Source organism: Eleutherodactylus coqui, unplaced genomic scaffold (assembly GCF_035609145.1).
Source record: "Eleutherodactylus coqui strain aEleCoq1 unplaced genomic scaffold, aEleCoq1.hap1 HAP1_SCAFFOLD_70, whole genome shotgun sequence".
Lineage (NCBI taxonomy): Eukaryota > Metazoa > Chordata > Amphibia > Anura > Eleutherodactylidae > Eleutherodactylus > Eleutherodactylus coqui.
Genome location: NW_027102328.1, coordinates 203,981 through 225,995, shown reverse-complemented (window position 1 = coordinate 225,995; position 22,015 = coordinate 203,981). Strand labels below are relative to the sequence as shown.

Here is a 22,015-nt window from a genome sequence, read left to right as displayed (position 1 = left end):
GTTCTACTGTGCAAAACTGAGGGTATAGAAGCAGCTTGAGAAAATCTTTGCTTATTGCAGAAACAACCCTTCTATGTCTGTTTAGCAAATTTTGGGTACATTGTTGATTTTCCACCAAAGCTTTGTTTCTTTACCTCCATATTTTATGTTAAGACGCTTAGAGGAGCTAAGAAGAGCATTTTTCAGAGCCTGGATAGCTCAGTCGGTAGAGCATCAGACTTTTAATCTGAGGGTCCAGGGATCAAGTCCCTGTTCAGGCGTATTTGCTAAAGCAAGCTGTCAAATGACTTTATTGAGCAAATCTTTGATTTTCCACTGAGTCTTTGCTTCTTTATTGTCGTGTTCTACTGTGCAAAACTGAGGGTATAGAAGCAGCTTGAGAAAATCTTTGCTTATTGCAGAAACAACCCTTCTATGTCTGTTTAGCAAATTTTGGGTACATTGTTGATTTTCCACCAAAGCTTTGTTTCTTTACCTCCATATTTTATGTTAAGACGCTTAGAGGAGCTAAGAAGAGCATTTTTCAGAGCCTGGATAGCTCAGTCGGTAGAGCATCAGACTTTTAATCTGAGGGTCCAGGGTTCAAGTCCCTGTTCAGGCGTACTTGCTAAAGCAAGCTGTCAAATGTCTTTATTGAGCACATCTTTGATTTTCCACTGAGTCTCTGCATCTTCAGTGCCGTGTTCTACTGTGCAAAACCAAGGGTATAGAAGCAGCTTGAGAACATCTTTGCTTATTGCAGAAACAAACCTTCTATGTCTGTTTAGCAGATTTTGAGCACATTTTTGATTTTCCACCAAAGCTTTGTTTCTTTACCTCCATATTTTATGTTAAGACGCTTAGAGGAGCTAAGAAGAGCATTTTTCAGAGCCTGGATAGCTCAGTCGGTAGAGCATCAGACTTTTAATCTGAGGGTCCAGGGTTCAAGTCCCTGTTCAGGCGTACTTGCTAAAGCAAGCTGTCAAATGTGTTTATTGAACAAATCTTTGATTTTCCACTGAGTCTTTGCTTCTTTATTGTCGTGCTCTACTGTGCAAAACTGACGGTATAGTAGCAGCTTGAGAACATCTTTGGTTATTGCAGAAACAACCCTTCTATGTCTGTTTAGCAGATTTTGAGCACATTTTTGATTTTCCACCAAAGCTTTGTTTCTTTACCGCCATATTTTATCTTAAGACACTTAGAGGAGCTAAAAAGCGCATTTTTCAGAGGTTGGATAGCTCAGTCGGTAGAGCAACAGACTTTTAATTTGAGGGTTCAGGGTTCAAGTCCCTGTTCAGGCGTGCTTGCTAGAGCAAGCTGTCAAATGTCTTTATTGAGCATATCTTTGATTTTCCACTGAGTCTTTGCTTCTTTATTGTCGTGTTCTACTGTGCAAAACTGAGGGTATAGAAGCAGCTTGAGAAAATTTTTTTTTTTTGCAGAAACAACCCTTCTATGTCTGTTTAGCAAATTTTGGGTACATTGTTGATTTTCCACCAAAGCTTTGTTTCTTTACCTCCATATTTTATGTTAAGACGCTTAGAGGAGCTAAGAAGAGCATTTTTCAGAGCCTGGATAGCTCAGTCGGTAGAGCATCAGACTTTTAATCTGAGGGTCCAGGGTTCAAGTCCCTGTTCAGGCGTACTTGCTAAAGCAAGCTGTCAAATGTCTTTATTGAGCAAATCTTTGATTTTCCACTTAGTCTTTGCTTCTTTATTGTCGTGTTCTACTGTGCAAAACTGAGGGCATAGAAGCAGCTTGAGAAAATCTTTGTTTTTTGCAGAAACAACCCTTCTATGTCTGTTTAGCAAATTTTGGGCACATTGTTGATTTTCCACCAAAGCTTTGTTTCTTTACCTCCATATTTTATGTTAAGACGCTTAGAGGAGCTAAGAAGAGCATTTTTCAGAGCCTGGATAGCTCAGTCGGTAGAGCATCAGACTTTTAATCTGAGGATCCAGGGTTCAAGTTCCTGTTCAGGCGTGCTTGCTAAAGCAAGCTGTCAAATGTCTTTATTGAGCACATCTTTGATTTTCCACTGAGTCTCTGCATCTTCAGTGCCGTGTTCTACTGTGCAAAACCAAGGGTATAGAAGTAGCTTGAGAAAATCTTTGTTTTTGCAGAAACAACCCTTCTATGTCTGTTTAGCAAATTTTGAGCACATTTTTGATTTTCCACCAAAGCTTTGTTTCTTTACCTCCATATTTTATGTTAAGACGCTTAGAGGAGCTAAGAAGAGCATTTTTCAGAGCCTGGATAGCTCAGTCGGTAGCGCATCAGACTTTTAATCTGATGATCCAGCGTTCAAATTTTGGGCACATTGTTGATTTTCCACCAAAAATTTGTTTCTTTACCTCCATATTTTATGTTAAGACACTTAGAGGAGCTAAGAAGAGCATTTTTCAGAGCCTGGATAGCTCAGTCGGTAGAGCATCAGACTTTTAATCTGAGGGTCCAGGGTTCAAGTCCCTGTTCAGGCGTACTTGCTAAAGCAAGCTGTCAAATGTCTTTATTGAGCACATCTTTGATTTTCCACTGAGTCTCTGCATCTTCAGTGCCGTGTTCTACTGTGCAAAACCAAGGGTATAGAAGCAGCTTGAGAAAATCTTTGTTTTTTGCAGAAACAACCCTTCTATGTCTGTTTAGCAAATTTTGGGTACATTGTTGATTTTCCACCAAAGCTTTGTTTCTTTACCTCCATATTTTATGTTAAGACGCTTAGAGGAGCTAAGAAGAGCATTTTTCAGAGCCTGGATAGCTCAGTCGGTAGAGCATCAGACTTTTAATCTGAGGGTCCAGGGATCAAGTCCCTGTTCAGGCGTATTTGCTAAAGCAAGCTGTCAAATGACTTTATTGAGCAAATCTTTGATTTTCCACTGAGTCTCTGCATCTTCAGTGCCGTGTTCTACTGTGCAAAACTGAGGGAATAGAAGCAGCTTGAGAACATCTTTGCTTATTGCAGAAACAACCCTTCTATGTCTGTTTAGCAGATTTTGGGCACATTTTTGATTTTCCACCAAAAATTTGTTTCTTTACCTCCATATTTTATGTTAAGACACTTAGAGGAGCTAAGAAGAGCATTTTTCAGAGCCTGGATAGCTCAGTCGGTAGAGCATCAGACTTTTAATCTGAGGGTCCAGGGTTCAAGTCCCTGTTCAGGCGTACTTGCTAAAGCAAGCTGTCAAATGTCTTTATTGAGCACATCTTTGATTTTCCACTGAGTCTCTGCATCTTCAGTGCCGTGTTCTACTGTGCAAAACCAAGGGTATAGAAGCAGCTTGAGAAAATCTTTGTTTTTTGCAGAAACAACCCTTCTATGTCTGTTTAGCAAATTTTGGGTACATTGTTGATTTTCCACCAAAGCTTTGTTTCTTTACCTCCATATTTTATGTTAAGACGCTTAGAGGAGCTAAGAAGAGCATTTTTCAGAGCCTGGATAGCTAAGTCGGTAGAGCATCAGACTTTTAATCTGAGGGTCCAGGGTTCAAGTCCCTGTTCAGGCGTACTTGCTAAAGCAAGCTGTCAAATGTCTTTATTGAGCACATCTTTGATTTTCCACTGAGTCTCTGCATCTTCAGTGCCGTGTTCTACTGTGCAAAACCAAGGGTATAGAAGCAGCTTGAGAAAATCTTTGTTTTTTGCAGAAACAACCCTTCTATGTCTGTTTAGCAAATTTTGGGTACATTGTTGATTTTCCACCAAAGCTTTGTTTCTTTACCTCCATATTTTATGTTAAGACGCTTAGAGGAGCTAAGAAGAGCATTTTTCAGAGCCTGGATAGCTCAGTCAGTAGAGCATCAGACTTTTAATCTGAGGGTCCAGGGATCAAGTCCCTGTTCAGGCGTATTTGCTAAAGCAAGCTGTCAAATGACTTTATTGAGCAAATCTTTGATTTTCCACTGAGTCTCTGCATCTTCAGTGCCGTGTTCTACTGTGCAAAACTGAGGGTATAGAAGCAGCTTGAGAACATCTTTGCTTATTGCAGAAACAACCCTTCTATGTCTGTTTAGCAGATTTTGGGCACATTTTTGATTTTCCACCAAAAATTTGTTTCTTTACCTCCATATTTTATGTTAAGACACTTAGAGGAGCTAAGAAGAGCATTTTTCAGAGCCTGGATAGCTCAGTCGGTAGAGCATCAGACTTTTAATCTGAGGGTCCAGGGTTCAAGTCCCTGTGCAGGCGTACTTGCTAAAGCAAGCTGTCAAATGTCTTTATTGAGCACATCTTTGATTTTCCACTGAGTCTCTGCATCTTCAGTGCCGTGTTCTACTGTGCAAAACCAAGGGTATAGAAGCAACTTGAGAACATCTTTGCTTATTGCAGAAACAACCCTTCTATGTCTGTTTAGCAGATTTTGAGCACATTTTTGATTTTCCACCAAAGCTTTGTTTCTTTACCTCCATATTTTATGTTAAGACACTTAGAGGAGCTAAGAAGAACATTTTTCAGAGCCTGGATAGCTCAGTCGGTAGAGCATCAGACTTTTAATCTGAGGATCCAGGGTTCAAGTTCCTGTTCAGGCGTGCTTGCTAAAGCAAGCTGTCAAATGTCTTTATTGAGCACATCTTTGATTTTCCACTGAGTCTCTGCATCTTCAGTGCCGTGTTCTACTGTGCAAAACCAAGGGTATAGAAGTAGCTTGAGAAAATCTTTGTTTTTGCAGAAACAACCCTTCTATGTCTGTTTAGCAAATTTTGAGCACATTTTTGATTTTCCACCAAAGCTTTGTTTCTTTACCTCCATATTTTATGTTAAGACGCTTAGAGGAGCTAAGAAGAGCATTTTTCAGAGCCTGGATAGCTCAGTCAGTAGAGCATCAGACTTTTAATCTGAGGGTCCAGGGTTCAAGTTCCTGTTCAGGCGTGCTTGCTAAAGCAAGCTGTCAAATGTCTTTATTGAGCACATCTTTGATTTTCCACTGAGTCTTTGCTTCTTTATTGTCGTGTTCTACTGTGCAAAACTGAGGGTATAGAAGCAGCTTGAGAAAATCTTTGTTTTTTGCAGAAACAACCCTTCTATGTCTGTTTAGCAAATTTTGGGTACATTGTTGATTTTCCACCAAAGCTTTGTTTCTTTACCTCCATATTTTATGTTAAGACGCTTAGAGGAGCTAAGAAGAGCATTTTTCAGAGCCTGGATAGCTCAGTCGGTAGAGCATCAGACTTTTAATCTGAGGATCCAGGGTTCAAATTTTGGGCACATTGTTGATTTTCCACCAAAAATTTGTTTCTTTACCTCCATATTTTATGTTAAGACACTTAGAGGAGCTAAGAAGAGCATTTTTCAGAGCCTGGATAGCTCAGTCGGTAGAGCATCAGACTTTTAATCTGAGGGTCCAGGGTTCAAGTCCCTGTTCAGGCGTACTTGCTAAAGCAAGCTGTCAAATGTCTTTATTGAGCACATCTTTGATTTTCCACTGAGTCTCTGCATCTTCAGTGCCGTGTTCTACTGTGCAAAACCAAGGGTATAGAAGCAGCTTGAGAAAATCTTTGTTTTTTGCAGAAACAACCCTTCTATGTCTGTTTAGCAAATTTTGGGTACATTGTTGATTTTCCACCAAAGCTTTGTTTCTTTACCTCCATATTTTATGTTAAGACGCTTAGAGGAGCTAAGAAGAGCATTTTTCAGAGCCTGGATAGCTCAGTCGGTAGAGCATCAGACTTTTAATCTGAGGATCCAGGGTTCAAGTTCCTGTTCAGGCGTGCTTGCTAAAGCAAGCTGTCAAATGTCTTTATTGAGCACATCTTTGATTTTCCACTGAGTCTCTGCATCTTCAGTGCCGTGTTCTACTGTGCAAAACCAAGGGTATAGAAGTAGCTTGAGAAAATCTTTGTTTTTGCAGAAACAACCCTTCTATGTCTGTTTAGCAAATTTTGAGCACATTTTTGATTTTCCACCAAAGCTTTGTTTCTTTACCTCCATATTTTATGTTAAGACGCTTAGAGGAGCTAAGAAGAGCATTTTTCAGAGCCTGGATAGCTAAGTCGGTAGAGCATCAGACTTTTAATCTGAGGGTCCAGGGTTCAAGTCCCTGTTCAGGCGTACTTGCTAAAGCAAGCTGTCAAATGTCTTTATTGAGCACATCTTTGATTTTCCACTGAGTCTCTGCATCTTCAGTGCCGTGTTCTACTGTGCAAAACCAAGGGTATAGAAGCAGCTTGAGAAAATCTTTGTTTTTTGCAGAAACAACCCTTCTATGTCTGTTTAGCAAATTTTGGGTACATTGTTGATTTTCCACCAAAGCTTTGTTTCTTTACCTCCATATTTTATGTTAAGACGCTTAGAGGAGCTAAGAAGAGCATTTTTCAGAGCCTGGATAGCTCAGTCAGTAGAGCATCAGACTTTTAATCTGAGGGTCCAGGGATCAAGTCCCTGTTCAGGCGTATTTGCTAAAGCAAGCTGTCAAATGACTTTATTGAGCAAATCTTTGATTTTCCACTGAGTCTCTGCATCTTCAGTGCCGTGTTCTACTGTGCAAAACTGAGGGTATAGAAGCAGCTTGAGAACATCTTTGCTTATTGCAGAAACAACCCTTCTATGTCTGTTTAGCAGATTTTGAGCACATTTTTGATTTTCCACCAAAGCTTTGTTTCTTTACCTCCATATTTTATGTTAAGACACTTAGAGGAGCTAAGAAGAACATTTTTCAGAGCCTGGATAGCTCAGTCGGTAGAGCATCAGACTTTTAATCTGAGGATCCAGGGTTCAAGTTCCTGTTCAGGCGTGCTTGCTAAAGCAAGCTGTCAAATGTCTTTATTGAGCACATCTTTGATTTTCCACTGAGTCTCTGCATCTTCAGTGCCGTGTTCTACTGTGCAAAACCAAGGGTATAGAAGTAGCTTGAGAAAATCTTTGTTTTTGCAGAAACAACCCTTCTATGTCTGTTTAGCAAATTTTGAGCACATTTTTGATTTTCCACCAAAGCTTTGTTTCTTTACCTCCATATTTTATGTTAAGACGCTTAGAGGAGCTAAGAAGAGCATTTTTCAGAGCCTGGATAGCTCAGTCAGTAGAGCATCAGACTTTTAATCTGAGGGTCCAGGGTTCAAGTTCCTGTTCAGGCGTGCTTGCTAAAGCAAGCTGTCAAATGTCTTTATTGAGCACATCTTTGATTTTCCACTGAGTCTTTGCTTCTTTATTGTCGTGTTCTACTGTGCAAAACTGAGGGTATAGAAGCAGCTTGAGAAAATCTTTGTTTTTTGCAGAAACAACCCTTCTATGTCTGTTTAGCAAATTTTGGGTACATTGTTGATTTTCCACCAAAGCTTTGTTTCTTTACCTCCATATTTTATGTTAAGACGCTTAGAGGAGCTAAGAAGAGCATTTTTCAGAGCCTGGATAGCTCAGTCGGTAGAGCATCAGACTTTTAATCTGAGGATCCAGGGTTCAAATTTTGGGCACATTGTTGATTTTCCACCAAAAATTTGTTTCTTTACCTCCATATTTTATGTTAAGACACTTAGAGGAGCTAAGAAGAGCATTTTTCAGAGCCTGGATAGCTCAGTCGGTAGAGCATCAGACTTTTAATCTGAGGGTCCAGGGTTCAAGTCCCTGTTCAGGCGTACTTGCTAAAGCAAGCTGTCAAATGTCTTTATTGAGCACATCTTTGATTTTCCACTGAGTCTCTGCATCTTCAGTGCCGTGTTCTACTGTGCAAAACCAAGGGTATAGAAGCAGCTTGAGAAAATCTTTGTTTTTTGCAGAAACAACCCTTCTATGTCTGTTTAGCAAATTTTGGGTACATTGTTGATTTTCCACCAAAGCTTTGTTTCTTTACCTCCATATTTTATGTTAAGACGCTTAGAGGAGCTAAGAAGAGCATTTTTCAGAGCCTGGATAGCTCAGTCGGTAGAGCATCAGACTTTTAATCTGAGGATCCAGGGTTCAAGTTCCTGTTCAGGCGTGCTTGCTAAAGCAAGCTGTCAAATGTCTTTATTGAGCACATCTTTGATTTTCCACTGAGTCTCTGCATCTTCAGTGCCGTGTTCTACTGTGCAAAACCAAGGGTATAGAAGTAGCTTGAGAAAATCTTTGTTTTTGCAGAAACAACCCTTCTATGTCTGTTTAGCAAATTTTGAGCACATTTTTGATTTTCCACCAAAGCTTTGTTTCTTTACCTCCATATTTTATGTTAAGACGCTTAGAGGAGCTAAGAAGAGCATTTTTCAGAGCCTGGATAGCTCAGTCGGTAGCGCATCAGACTTTTAATCTGATGATCCAGGGTTCAAATTTTGGGCACATTGTTGATTTTCCACCAAAAATTTGTTTCTTTACCTCCATATTTTATGTTAAGACACTTAGAGGAGCTAAGAAGAGCATTTTTCAGAGCCTGGATAGCTCAGTCGGTAGAGCATCAGACTTTTAATCTGAGGGTCCAGGGATCAAGTCCCTGTTCAGGCGTATTTGCTAAAGCAAGCTGTCAAATGACTTTATTGAGCAAATCTTTGATTTTCCACTGAGTCTCTGCATCTTCAGTGCCGTGTTCTACTGTGCAAAACTGAGGGAATAGAAGCAGCTTGAGAACATCTTTGCTTATTGCAGAAACAACCCTTCTATGTCTGTTTAGCAGATTTTGGGCACATTTTTGATTTTCCACCAAAAATTTGTTTCTTTACCTCCATATTTTATGTTAAGACACTTAGAGGAGCTAAGAAGAGCATTTTTCAGAGCCTGGATAGCTCAGTCGGTAGAGCATCAGACTTTTAATCTGAGGGTCCAGGGTTCAAGTCCCTGTTCAGGCGTACTTGCTAAAGCAAGCTGTCAAATGTCTTTATTGAGCACATCTTTGATTTTCCACTGAGTCTCTGCATCTTCAGTGCCGTGTTCTACTGTGCAAAACCAAGGGTATAGAAGCAGCTTGAGAAAATCTTTGTTTTTTGCAGAAACAACCCTTCTATGTCTGTTTAGCAAATTTTGGGTACATTGTTGATTTTCCACCAAAGCTTTGTTTCTTTACCTCCATATTTTATGTTAAGACGCTTAGAGGAGCTAAGAAGAGCATTTTTCAGAGCCTGGATAGCTAAGTCGGTAGAGCATCAGACTTTTAATCTGAGGGTCCAGGGTTCAAGTACCTGTTCAGGCGTACTTGCTAAAGCAAGCTGTCAAATGTCTTTATTGAGCACATCTTTGATTTTCCACTGAGTCTCTGCATCTTCAGTGCCGTGTTCTACTGTGCAAAACCAAGGGTATAGAAGCAGCTTGAGAAAATCTTTGTTTTTTGCAGAAACAACCCTTCTATGTCTGTTTAGCAAATTTTGGGTACATTGTTGATTTTCCACCAAAGCTTTGTTTCTTTACCTCCATATTTTATGTTAAGACGCTTAGAGGAGCTAAGAAGAGCATTTTTCAGAGCCTGGATAGCTCAGTCAGTAGAGCATCAGACTTTTAATCTGAGGGTCCAGGGATCAAGTCCCTGTTCAGGCGTATTTGCTAAAGCAAGCTGTCAAATGACTTTATTGAGCAAATCTTTGATTTTCCACTGAGTCTCTGCATCTTCAGTGCCGTGTTCTACTGTGCAAAACTGAGGGTATAGAAGCAGCTTGAGAACATCTTTGCTTATTGCAGAAACAACCCTTCTATGTCTGTTTAGCAGATTTTGGGCACATTTTTGATTTTCCACCAAAAATTTGTTTCTTTACCTCCATATTTTATGTTAAGACACTTAGAGGAGCTAAGAAGAGCATTTTTCAGAGCCTGGATAGCTCAGTCGGTAGAGCATCAGACTTTTAATCTGAGGGTCCAGGGTTCAAGTCCCTGTGCAGGCGTACTTGCTAAAGCAAGCTGTCAAATGTCTTTATTGAGCACATCTTTGATTTTCCACTGAGTCTCTGCATCTTCAGTGCCGTGTTCTACTGTGCAAAACCAAGGGTATAGAAGCAACTTGAGAACATCTTTGCTTATTGCAGAAACAACCCTTCTATGTCTGTTTAGCAGATTTTGAGCACATTTTTGATTTTCCACCAAAGCTTTGTTTCTTTACCTCCATATTTTATGTTAAGACACTTAGAGGAGCTAAGAAGAACATTTTTCAGAGCCTGGATAGCTCAGTCGGTAGAGCATCAGACTTTTAATCTGAGGATCCAGGGTTCAAGTTCCTGTTCAGGCGTGCTTGCTAAAGCAAGCTGTCAAATGTCTTTATTGAGCACATCTTTGATTTTCCACTGAGTCTCTGCATCTTCAGTGCCGTGTTCTACTGTGCAAAACCAAGGGTATAGAAGTAGCTTGAGAAAATCTTTGTTTTTGCAGAAACAACCCTTCTATGTCTGTTTAGCAAATTTTGAGCACATTTTTGATTTTCCACCAAAGCTTTGTTTCTTTACCTCCATATTTTATGTTAAGACGCTTAGAGGAGCTAAGAAGAGCATTTTTCAGAGCCTGGATAGCTCAGTCAGTAGAGCATCAGACTTTTAATCTGAGGGTCCAGGGTTCAAGTTCCTGTTCAGGCGTGCTTGCTAAAGCAAGCTGTCAAATGTCTTTATTGAGCACATCTTTGATTTTCCACTGAGTCTTTGCTTCTTTATTGTCGTGTTCTACTGTGCAAAACTGAGGGTATAGAAGCAGCTTGAGAAAATCTTTGTTTTTTGCAGAAACAACCCTTCTATGTCTGTTTAGCAAATTTTGGGTACATTGTTGATTTTCCACCAAAGCTTTGTTTCTTTACCTCCATATTTTATGTTAAGACGCTTAGAGGAGCTAAGAAGAGCATTTTTCAGAGCCTGGATAGCTCAGTCGGTAGAGCATCAGACTTTTAATCTGAGGATCCAGGGTTCAAATTTTGGGCACATTGTTGATTTTCCACCAAAAATTTGTTTCTTTACCTCCATATTTTATGTTAAGACACTTAGAGGAGCTAAGAAGAGCATTTTTCAGAGCCTGGATAGCTCAGTCGGTAGAGCATCAGACTTTTAATCTGAGGGTCCAGGGTTCAAGTCCCTGTTCAGGCGTACTTGCTAAAGCAAGCTGTCAAATGTCTTTATTGAGCACATCTTTGATTTTCCACTGAGTCTCTGCATCTTCAGTGCCGTGTTCTACTGTGCAAAACCAAGGGTATAGAAGCAGCTTGAGAAAATCTTTGTTTTTTGCAGAAACAACCCTTCTATGTCTGTTTAGCAAATTTTGGGTACATTGTTGATTTTCCACCAAAGCTTTGTTTCTTTACCTCCATATTTTATGTTAAGACGCTTAGAGGAGCTAAGAAGAGCATTTTTCAGAGCCTGGATAGCTCAGTCGGTAGAGCATCAGACTTTTAATCTGAGGATCCAGGGTTCAAGTTCCTGTTCAGGCGTGCTTGCTAAAGCAAGCTGTCAAATGTCTTTATTGAGCACATCTTTGATTTTCCACTGAGTCTCTGCATCTTCAGTGCCGTGTTCTACTGTGCAAAACCAAGGGTATAGAAGTAGCTTCAGAAAATCTTTGTTTTTGCAGAAACAACCCTTCTATGTCTGTTTAGCAAATTTTGAGCACATTTTTGATTTTCCACCAAAGCTTTGTTTCTTTACCTCCATATTTTATGTTAAGACGCTTAGAGGAGCTAAGAAGAGCATTTTTCAGAGCCTGGATAGCTCAGTCGGTAGCGCATCAGACTTTTAATCTGATGATCCAGGGTTCAAATTTTGGGCACATTGTTGATTTTCCACCAAAAATTTGTTTCTTTACCTCCATATTTTATGTTAAGACACTTAGAGGAGCTAAGAAGAGCATTTTTCAGAGCCTGGATAGCTCAGTCGGTAGAGCATCAGACTTTTAATCTGAGGGTCCAGGGTTCAAGTCCCTGTTCAGGCGTACTTGCTAAAGCAAGCTGTCAAATGTCTTTATTGAGCACATCTTTGATTTTCCACTGAGTCTCTGCATCTTCAGTGCCGTGTTCTACTGTGCAAAACCAAGGGTATAGAAGCAGCTTGAGAAAATCTTTGTTTTTTGCAGAAACAACCCTTCTATGTCTGTTTAGCAAATTTTGGGTACATTGTTGATTTTCCACCAAAGCTTTGTTTCTTTACCTCCATATTTTATGTTAAGACGCTTAGAGGAGCTAAGAAGAGCATTTTTCAGAGCCTGGATAGCTCAGTCGGTAGAGCATCAGACTTTTAATCTGAGGGTCCAGGGATCAAGTCCCTGTTCAGGCGTATTTGCTAAAGCAAGCTGTCAAATGACTTTATTGAGCAAATCTTTGATTTTCCACTGAGTCTCTGCATCTTCAGTGCCGTGTTCTACTGTGCAAAACTGAGGGAATAGAAGCAGCTTGAGAACATCTTTGCTTATTGCAGAAACAACCCTTCTATGTCTGTTTAGCAGATTTTGGGCACATTTTTGATTTTCCACCAAAAATTTGTTTCTTTACCTCCATATTTTATGTTAAGACACTTAGAGGAGCTAAGAAGAGCATTTTTCAGAGCCTGGATAGCTCAGTCGGTAGAGCATCAGACTTTTAATCTGAGGATCCAGGGTTCAAGTTCCTGTTCAGGCGTGCTTGCTAAAGCAAGCTGTCAAATGTCTTTATTGAGCACATCTTTGATTTTCCACTGAGTCTCTGCATCTTCAGTGCCGTGTTCTACTGTGCAAAACCAAGGGTATAGAAGTAGCTTGAGAAAATCTTTGTTTTTGCAGAAACAACCCTTCTATGTCTGTTTAGCAAATTTTGAGCACATTTTTGATTTTCCACCAAAGCTTTGTTTCTTTACCTCCATATTTTATGTTAAAACGCTTAGAGGAGCTAAGAAGAGCATTTTTCAGAGCCTGGATAGCTCAGTCGGTAGAGCCTCAGACTTTTAATCTGAGGATCCAGGGTTCAAATTTTGGGCACATTGTTGATTTTCCACCAAAAATTTGTTTCTTTACCTCCATATTTTATGTTAAGACACTTAGAGGAGCTAAGAAGAGCATTTTTCAGAGCCTGGATAGCTAAGTCGGTAGAGCATCAGACTTTTAATCTGAGGGTCCAGGGTTCAAGTTCCTGTTCAGGCGTACTTGCTAAAGCAAGCTGTCAAATGTCTTTATTGAGCACATCTTTGATTTTCCACTGAGTCTCTGCATCTTCAGTGCCGTGTTCTACTGTGCAAAACCAAGGGTATAGAAGCAGCTTGAGAAAATCTTTGTTTTTTGCAGAAACAACCCTTCTATGTCTGTTTAGCAAATTTTGGGTACATTGTTGATTTTCCACCAAAGCTTTGTTTCTTTACCTCCATATTTTATGTTAAGACGCTTAGAGGAGCTAAGAAGAGCATTTTTCAGAGCCTGGATAGCTCAGTCAGTAGAGCATCAGACTTTTAATCTGAGGGTCCAGGGATCAAGTCCCTGTTCAGGCGTATTTGCTAAAGCAAGCTGTCAAATGACTTTATTGAGCAAATCTTTGATTTTCCACTGAGTCTCTGCATCTTCAGTGCCGTGTTCTACTGTGCAAAACTGAGGGTATAGAAGCAGCTTGAGAACATCTTTGCTTATTGCAGAAACAACCCTTCTATGTCTGTTTAGCAGATTTTGGGCACATTTTTGATTTTCCACCAAAAATTTGTTTCTTTACCTCCATATTTTATGTTAAGACACTTAGAGGAGCTAAGAAGAACATTTTTCAGAGCCTGGATAGCTCAGTCGGTAGAGCATCAGACTTTTAATCTGAGGATCCAGGGTTCAAGTTCCTGTTCAGGCGTGCTTGCTAAAGCAAGCTGTCAAATGTCTTTATTGAGCACATCTTTGATTTTCCACTGAGTCTCTGCATCTTCAGTGCCGTGTTCTACTGTGCAAAACCAAGGGTATAGAAGTAGCTTGAGAAAATCTTTGTTTTTGCAGAAACAACCCTTCTATGTCTGTTTAGCAAATTTTGAGCACATTTTTGATTTTCCACCAAAGCTTTGTTTCTTTACCTCCATATTTTATGTTAAGACGCTTAGAGGAGCTAAGAAGAGCATTTTTCAGAGCCTGGATAGCTCAGTCAGTAGAGCATCAGACTTTTAATCTGAGGGTCCAGGGTTCAAGTTCCTGTTCAGGCGTGCTTGCTAAAGCAAGCTGTCAAATGTCTTTATTGAGCACATCTTTGATTTTCCACTGAGTCTTTGCTTCTTTATTGTCGTGTTCTACTGTGCAAAACTGAGGGTATAGAAGCAGCTTGAGAAAATCTTTGTTTTTTGCAGAAACAACCCTTCTATGTCTGTTTAGCAAATTTTGGGTACATTGTTGATTTTCCACCAAAGCTTTGTTTCTTTACCTCCATATTTTATGTTAAGACGCTTAGAGGAGCTAAGAAGAGCATTTTTCAGAGCCTGGATAGCTCAGTCGGTAGAGCATCAGACTTTTAATCTGAGGGTCCAGGGATCAAGTCCCTGTTCAGGCGTATTTGCTAGAGCAAGCTGTCAAATGACTTTATTGAGCAAATCTTTGATTTTCCACTGAGTCTTTGCTTCTTTATTGTCGTGTTCTACTGTGCAAAACTGAGGGTATAGAAGCAGCTTGAGAAAATCTTTGCTTATTGCAGAAACAACCCTTCTATGTCTGTTTAGCAGATTTTGAGCACATTTTTGATTTTCCACCAAAGCTTTGTTTCTTTACCTCCATATTTTATGTTAAGACGCTTAGAGGAGCTAAGAAGAACATTTTTCAGAGCCTGGATAGCTCAGTCGGTAGAGCATCAGACTTTTAATCTGAGGATCCAGGGTTCAAGTTCCTGTTCAGGCGTGCTTGCTAAAGCAAGCTGTCAAATGTCTTTATTGAGCACATCTTTGATTTTCCACTGAGTCTCTGCATCTTCAGTGCCGTGTTCTACTGTGCAAAACCAAGGGTATAGAAGTAGCTTGAGAAAATCTTTGTTTTTGCAGAAACAACCCTTCTATGTCTGTTTAGCAAATTTTGAGCACATTTTTGATTTTCCACCAAAGCTTTGTTTCTTTACCTCCATATTTTATGTTAAGACGCTTAGAGGAGCTAAGAAGAGCATTTTTCAGAGCCTGGATAGCTCAGTCGGTAGAGCATCAGACTTTTAATCTGAGGGTCCAGGGTTCAAGTTCCTGTTCAGGCGTGCTTGCTAAAGCATGCTGTCAAATGTCTTTATTGAGCACATCTTTGATTTTCCACTGAGTCTTTGCTTCTTTATTGTCGTGTTCTACTGTGCAAAACTGAGGGTATAGAAGTAGCTTGAGAAAATCTTTGTTTTTTGCAGAAACAACCCTTCTATGTCTGTTTAGCAAATTTTGGGTACATTGTTGATTTTCCACCAAAGCTTTGTTTCTTTACCTCCATATTTTATGTTAAGACGCTTAGAGGAGCTAAGAAGAGCATTTTTCAGAGCCTGGATAGCTCAGTCGGTAGAGCATCAGACTTTTAATCTGAGGGTCCAGGGATCAAGTCCCTGTTCAGGCGTATTTGCTAAAGCAAGCTGTCAAATGACTTTATTGAGCAAATCTTTGATTTTCCACTGAGTCTTTGCTTCTTTATTGTCGTGTTCTACTGTGCAAAACTGAGGGTATAGAAGCAGCTTGAGAAAATCTTTGCTTATTGCAGAAACAACCCTTCTATGTCTGTTTAGCAAATTTTGGGTACATTGTTGATTTTCCACCAAAGCTTTGTTTCTTTACCTCCATAGTTTATGTTAAGACGCTTAGAGGAGCTAAGAAGAGCATTTTTCAGAGCCTGGATAGCTCAGTCGGTAGAGCATCAGACTTTTAATCTGAGGGTCCAGGGTTCAAGTCCCTGTTCAGGCGTACTTGATAAAGCAAGCTGTCAAATGTCTTTATTGAGCAAATCTTTGATTTTCCACTTAGTCTTTGCTTCTTTATTGTCGTGTTCTACTGTGCAAAACTGAGGGTATAGAAGCAGCTTGAGAAAATCTTTGTTTTTTGCAGAAACAACCCTTCTATGTCTGTTTAGCAAATTTTGGGCACATTGTTGATTTTCCACCAAAGCTTTGTTTCTTTACCTCCATATTTTATGTTAAGACGCTTAGAGGAGCTAAGAAGAGCATTTTTCAGAGCCTGGATAGCTCAGTCGGTAGAGCATCAGACTTTTAATCTGAGGGTCCAGGGTTCAAGTCCCTGTTCAGGCGTACTTGCTAAAGCAAGCTGTCAAATGTCTTTATTGAGCACATCTTTGATTTTCCACTGAGTCTCTGCATCTTCAGTGCCGTGTTCTACTGTGCAAAACTGAGGGTATAGAAGCAGCTTGAGAACATCTTTGCTTATTGCAGAAACAACCCTTCTATGTCTGTTTAGCAAATTTTGAGCACATTTTTGATTTTCCACCAAAGCTTTGTTTCTTTACCTCCATATTTTATGTTAAGACGCTTAGAGGAGCTAAGAAGAGCATTTTTCAGAGCCTGGATAGCTCAGTTGGTAGAGCATCAGACTTTTAATCTGAGGGTCCAGGGTTCAAGTCCCTGTTCAGGCGTACTTGCTAAAGCAAGCTGTCAAATGTCTTTATTGAGCACATCTTTGATTTTCCACTGAGTCTCTGCATCTTCAGTGCCGTGTTCTACTGTGCAAAACTGAGGGTATAGAAGCAGCTTGAGAACATCTTTGCTTATTGCAGAAACAACCCTTCTATGTCTGTTTAGCAGATTTTGGGCACATTTTTGATTTTCCACCAAAAATTTGTTTCTTTACCTCCATATTTTATGTTAAGACACTTAGAGGAGCTAAGAAGAGCATTTTTCAGAGCCTGGATAGCTCAGTCGGTAGAGCATCAGACTTTTAATCTGAGGGTCCAGGGTTCAAGTCCCTGTTCAGGCGTACTTGCTAAAGCAAGCTGTCAAATGTCTTTATTGAGCACATCTTTGATTTTCCACTGAGTCTCTGCATCTTCAGTGCCGTGTTCTACTGTGCAAAACTGAGGGTATAGAAGCAGCTTGAGAACATCTTTGCTTATTGCAGAAACAACCCTTCTATGTCTGTTTAGCAGATTTTGGGCACATTTTTGATTTTCCACCAAAAATTTGTTTCTTTACCTCCATATTTTATGTTAAGACACTTAGAGGAGCTAAGAAGAGCATTTTTCAGAGCCTGGATAGCTCAGTCGGTAGAGCATCAGACTTTTAATCTGAGGATCCAGGGTTCAAGTTCCTGTGCAGGCGTGCTTGCTAAAGCAAGCTGTCAAATGTCTTTATTGAGCACATCTTTGATTTTCCACTGAGTCTCTGCATCTTCAGTGCCGTGTTCTACTGTGCAAAACCAAGGGTATAGAAGTAGCTTGAGAAAATCTTTGTTTTTGCAGAAACAACCCTTCTATGTCTGTTTAGCAAATTTTGAGCACATTTTTGATTTTCCACCAAAGCTTTGTTTCTTTACCTCCATATTTTATGTTAAGACGCTTAGAGGAGCTAAGAAGAGCATTTTTCAGAGCCTGGATAGCTCAGTCGGTAGAGCATCAGACTTTTAATCTGAGGATCCAGGGTTCAAATTTTGGGCACATTGTTGATTTTCCACCAAAAATTTGTTTCTTTACCTCCATATTTTATGTTAAGACACTTAGAGGAGCTAAGAAGAGCATTTTTCAGAGCCTGGATAGCTCAGTCGGTAGAGCATCAGACTTTTAATCTGAGGGTCCAGGGTTCAAGTCCCTGTTCAGGCGTACTTGCTAAAGCAAGCTGTCAAATGTCTTTATTGAGCACATCTTTGATTTTCCACTGAGTCTCTGCATCTTCAGTGCCGTGTTCTACTGTGCAAAACTGAGGGTATAGAAGCAGCTTGAGAACATCTTTGCTTATTGCAGAAACAACCCTTCTATGTCTGTTTAGCAGATTTTGGGCACATTTTTGATTTTCCACCAAAAATTTGTTTCTTTACCTCCATATTTTATGTTAAGACACTTAGAGGAGCTAAGAAGAGCATTTTTCAGAGCCTGGATAGCTCAGTCGGTAGAGCATCAGACTTTTAATCTGAGGATCCAGGGTTCAAGTTCCTGTTCAGGCGTGCTTGCTAAAGCAAGCTGTCAAATGTCTTTATTGAGCACATCTTTGATTTTCCACTGAGTCTCTGCATCTTCAGTGCCGTGTTCTACTGTGCAAAACCAAGGGTATAGAAGTAGCTTGAGAAAATCTTTGTTTTTGCAGAAACAACCCTTCTATGTCTGTTTAGCAAATTTTGAGCACATTTTTGATTTTCCACCAAAGCTTTGTTTCTTTACCTCCATATTTTATGTTAAGACGCTTAGAGGAGCTAAGAAGAGCATTTTTCAGAGCCTGGATAGCTCAGTCGGTAGAGCATCAGACTTTTAATCTGAGGGTCCAGGGTTCAAGTGCCTGTTCAGGCGTACTTGCTAAAGCAAGCTGTCAAATGTCTTTATTGAGCACATCTTTGATTTTCCACTGAGTCTCTGCATCTTCAGTGCCGTGTTCTACTGTGCAAAACCAAGGGTATAGAAGCAGCTTGAGAAAATCTTTGTTTTTTGCAGAAACAACCCTTCTATGTCTGTTTAGCAAATTTTGGGTACATTGTTGATTTTCCACCAAAGCTTTGTTTCTTTACCTCCATATTTTATGTTAAGACGCTTAGAGGAGCTAAGAAGAGCATTTTTCAGAGCCTGGATAGCTCAGTCGGTAGAGCATCAGACTTTTAATCTGAGGGTCCAGGGTTCAAGTCCCTGTTCAGGCGTACTTGCTAAAGCAAGCTGTCAAATGTCTTTATTGAGCACATCTTTGATTTTCCACTGAGTCTCTGCATCTTCAGTGCCGTGTTCTACTGTGCAAAACCAAGGGTATAGAAGCAGCTTGAGAACATCTTTGCTTATTGCAGAAACAAACCTTCTATGTCTGTTTAGCAGATTTTGAGCACATTTTTGATTTTCCACCAAAGCTTTGTTTCTTTACCTCCATATTTTATGTTAAGACGCTTAGAGGAGCTAAGAAGAGCATTTTTCAGAGCCTGGATAGCTCAGTCGGTAGAGCATCAGACTTTTAATCTGAGGGTCCAGGGTTCAAGTCCCTGTTCAGGCGTACTTGCTAAAGCAAGCTGTCAAATGTGTTTATTGAACAAATCTTTGATTTTCCACTGAGTCTTTGCTTCTTTATTGTCGTGTTCTACTGTGCAAAACTGACGGTATAGTAGCAGCTTGAGAACATCTTTGGTTATTGCAGAAACAACCCTTCTATGTCTGTTTAGCAGATTTTGAGCACATTTTTGATTTTCCACCAAAGCTTTGTTTCTTTACCTCCATATTTTATCTTAAGACACTTAGAGGAGCTAAAAAGCGCATTTTTCAGAGGTTGGATAGCTCAGTCGGTAGAGCAACAGACTTTTAATCTGAGGGTTCAGGGTTCAAGTCCCTGTTCAGGCGTGCTTGCTAGAGCAAGCTGTGAAATGTCTTTATTGAGCATATCTTTGATTTTCCACTGAGTCTTTGCTTCTTTATTGTCGTGTTCTACTGTGCAAAACTGAGGGTATAGAAGCAGCTTGAGAAAATTTTTTTTTTTTGCAGAAACAACCCTTCTATGTCTGTTTAGCAAATTTTGGGTACATTGTTGATTTTCCACCAAAGCTTTGTTTCTTTTCCTCCATATTTTATGTTAAGACGCTTAGAGGAGCTAAGAAGAGCATTTTTCAGAGCCTGGATAGCTCAGTCGGTAGAGCATCAGACTTTTAATCTGAGGGTCCAGGGTTCAAGTCCCTGTTCAGGCGTACTTGCTAAAGCAAGCTGTCAAATGTCTTTATTGAGCAAATCTTTGATTTTCCACTTAGTCTTTGCTTCTTTATTGTCGTGTTCTACTGTGCAAAACTGAGGGTATAGAAGCAGCTTGAGAAAATCTTTGTTTTTTGCAGAAACAACCCTTCTATGTCTGTTTAGCAAATTTTGGGCACATTGTTGATTTTCCACCAAAGCTTTGTTTCTTTACCTCCATATTTTATGTTAAGACGCTTAGAGGAGCTAAGAAGAGCATTTTTCAGAGCCTGGATAGCTCAGTCGGTAGAGCATCAGACTTTTAATCTGAGGGTCCAGGGTTCAAGTCCCTGTTCAGGCGTACTTGCTAAAGCAAGCTGTCAAATGTCTTTATTGAGCACATCTTTGATTTTCCACTGAGTCTCTGCATCTTCAGTGCCGTGTTCTACTGTGCAAAACTGAGGGTATAGAAGCAGCTTGAGAACATCTTTGCTTATTGCAGAAACAACCCTTCTATGTCTGTTTAGCAGATTTTGGGCACATTTTTGATTTTCCACCAAAAATTTGTTTCTTTACCTCCATATTTTATGTTAAGACGCTTAGAGGAGCTAAGAAGAGCATTTTTCAGAGCCTGGATAGCTCAGTCGGTAGAGCATCAGACTTTTAATCTGAGGGTCCAGGGTTCAAGTCCCTGTTCAGGCGTACTTGATAAAGCAAGCTGTCAAATGTCTTTATTGAGCAAATCTTTGATTTTCCACTTAGTCTTTGCTTCTTTATTGTCGTGTTCTACTGTGCAAAACTGAGGGTATAGAAGCAGCTTGAGAAAATCTTTGTTTTTTGCAGAAACAACCCTTCTATGTCTGTTTAGCAAATTTTGGGCACATTGTTGATTTTCCACCAAAGCTTTGTTTCTTTACCTCCATATTTTATGTTAAGACGCTTAGAGGAGCTAAGAAGAGCATTTTTCAGAGCCTGGATAGCTCAGTCGGTAGAGCATCAGACTTTTAATCTGAGGGTCCAGGGTTCAAGTCCCTGTTCAGGCGTACTTGCTAAAGCAAGCTGTCAAATGTCTTTATTGAGCACATCTTTGATTTTCCACTGAGTCTCTGCATCTTCAGTGCCGTGTTCTACTGTGCAAAACCAAGGGTATAGAAGTAGCTTGAGAAAATCTTTGTTTTTGCAGAAACAACCCTTCTATGTCTGTTTAGCAAATTTTGAGCACATTTTTGATTTTCCACCAAAGCTTTGTTTCTTTACCTCCATATTTTATGTTAAGACGCTTAGAGGAGCTAAGAAGAGCATTTTTCAGAGCCTGGATAGCTCAGTCGGTAGAGCATCAGACTTTTAATCTGAGGGTCCAGGGTTCAAGTGCCTGTTCAGGCGTACTTGCTAAAGCAAGCTGTCAAATGTCTTTATTGAGCACATCTTTGATTTTCCACTGAGTCTCTGCATCTTCAGTGCCGTGTTCTACTGTGCAAAACCAAGGGTATAGAAGCAGCTTGAGAAAATCTTTGTTTTTTGCAAAAGCAAGCTGTCAAATGTCTTTATTGAGCACATCTTTGATTTTCCACTGAGTCTCTGCATCTTCAGTGCCGTGTTCTACTGTGCAAAACTGAGGGTATAGAAGCAGCTTGAGAACATCTTTGCTTATTGCAGAAACAACCCTTCTATGTCTGTTTAGCAAATTTTGAGCACATTTTTGATTTTCCACCAAAGCTTTGTTTCTTTACCTCCATATTTTATGTTAAGACGCTTAGAGGAGCTAAGAAGAGCATTTTTCAGAGCCTGGATAGCTCAGTTGGTAGAGCATCAGACTTTTAATCTGAGGGTCCAGGGTTCAAGTCCCTGTTCAGGCGTACTTGCTAAAGCAAGCTGTCAAATGTCTTTATTGAGCACATCTTTGATTTTCCACTGAGTCTCTGCATCTTCAGTGCCGTGTTCTACTGTGCAAAACTGAGGGTATAGAAGCAGCTTGAGAAAATCTTTGTTTTTTGCAGAAACAACCCTTCTATGTCTGTTTAGCAAATTTTGAGCACATTTTTGATTTTCCACCAAAGCTTTGTTTCTTTACCTCCATATTTTATGTTAAGACGCTTAGAGGAGCTAAGAAGAGCATTTTTCAGAGCCTGGATAGCTCAGTTGGTAGAGCATCAGACTTTTAATCTGAGGGTCCAGGGTTCAAGTCCCTGTTCAGGCGTACTTGCTAAAGCAAGCTGTCAAATGTCTTTATTGAGCACATCTTTGATTTTCCACTGAGTCTCTGCATCTTCAGTGCCGTGTTCTACTGTGCAAAACCAAGGGTATAGAAGCAGCTTGAGAACATCTTTGCTTATTGCAGAAACAACCCTTCTATGTCTGTTTAGCAGATTTTGAGCACATTTTTGATTTTCCACCAAAGCTTTGTTTCTTTACCTCCATATTTTATGTTAAGACGCTTAGAGGAGCTAAGAAGTGCATT

At 40.0% G+C, this 22,015-nt stretch overlaps 3 non-coding genes across 3 annotated transcripts; all 3 read left to right on the top strand.

Moving 5' to 3' along the window:
- Window positions 1-16,280: 16,280 nt before the first annotated feature.
- TRNAK-UUU (transfer RNA lysine (anticodon UUU)) lies at window positions 16,281-16,353 on the top strand. The gene has a single exon. It is a non-coding gene; the product is annotated as a tRNA-Lys (tRNA).
- Window positions 16,354-21,340: 4,987 nt separating this feature from the next.
- Window positions 21,341-21,413, top strand: TRNAK-UUU (transfer RNA lysine (anticodon UUU)). The gene has a single exon. It is a non-coding gene; the product is annotated as a tRNA-Lys (tRNA).
- Window positions 21,414-21,681: 268 nt separating this feature from the next.
- Window positions 21,682-21,754, top strand: TRNAK-UUU (transfer RNA lysine (anticodon UUU)). Its single transcript has one exon. It is a non-coding gene; the product is annotated as a tRNA-Lys (tRNA).
- Window positions 21,755-22,015: the final 261 nt, after the last annotated feature.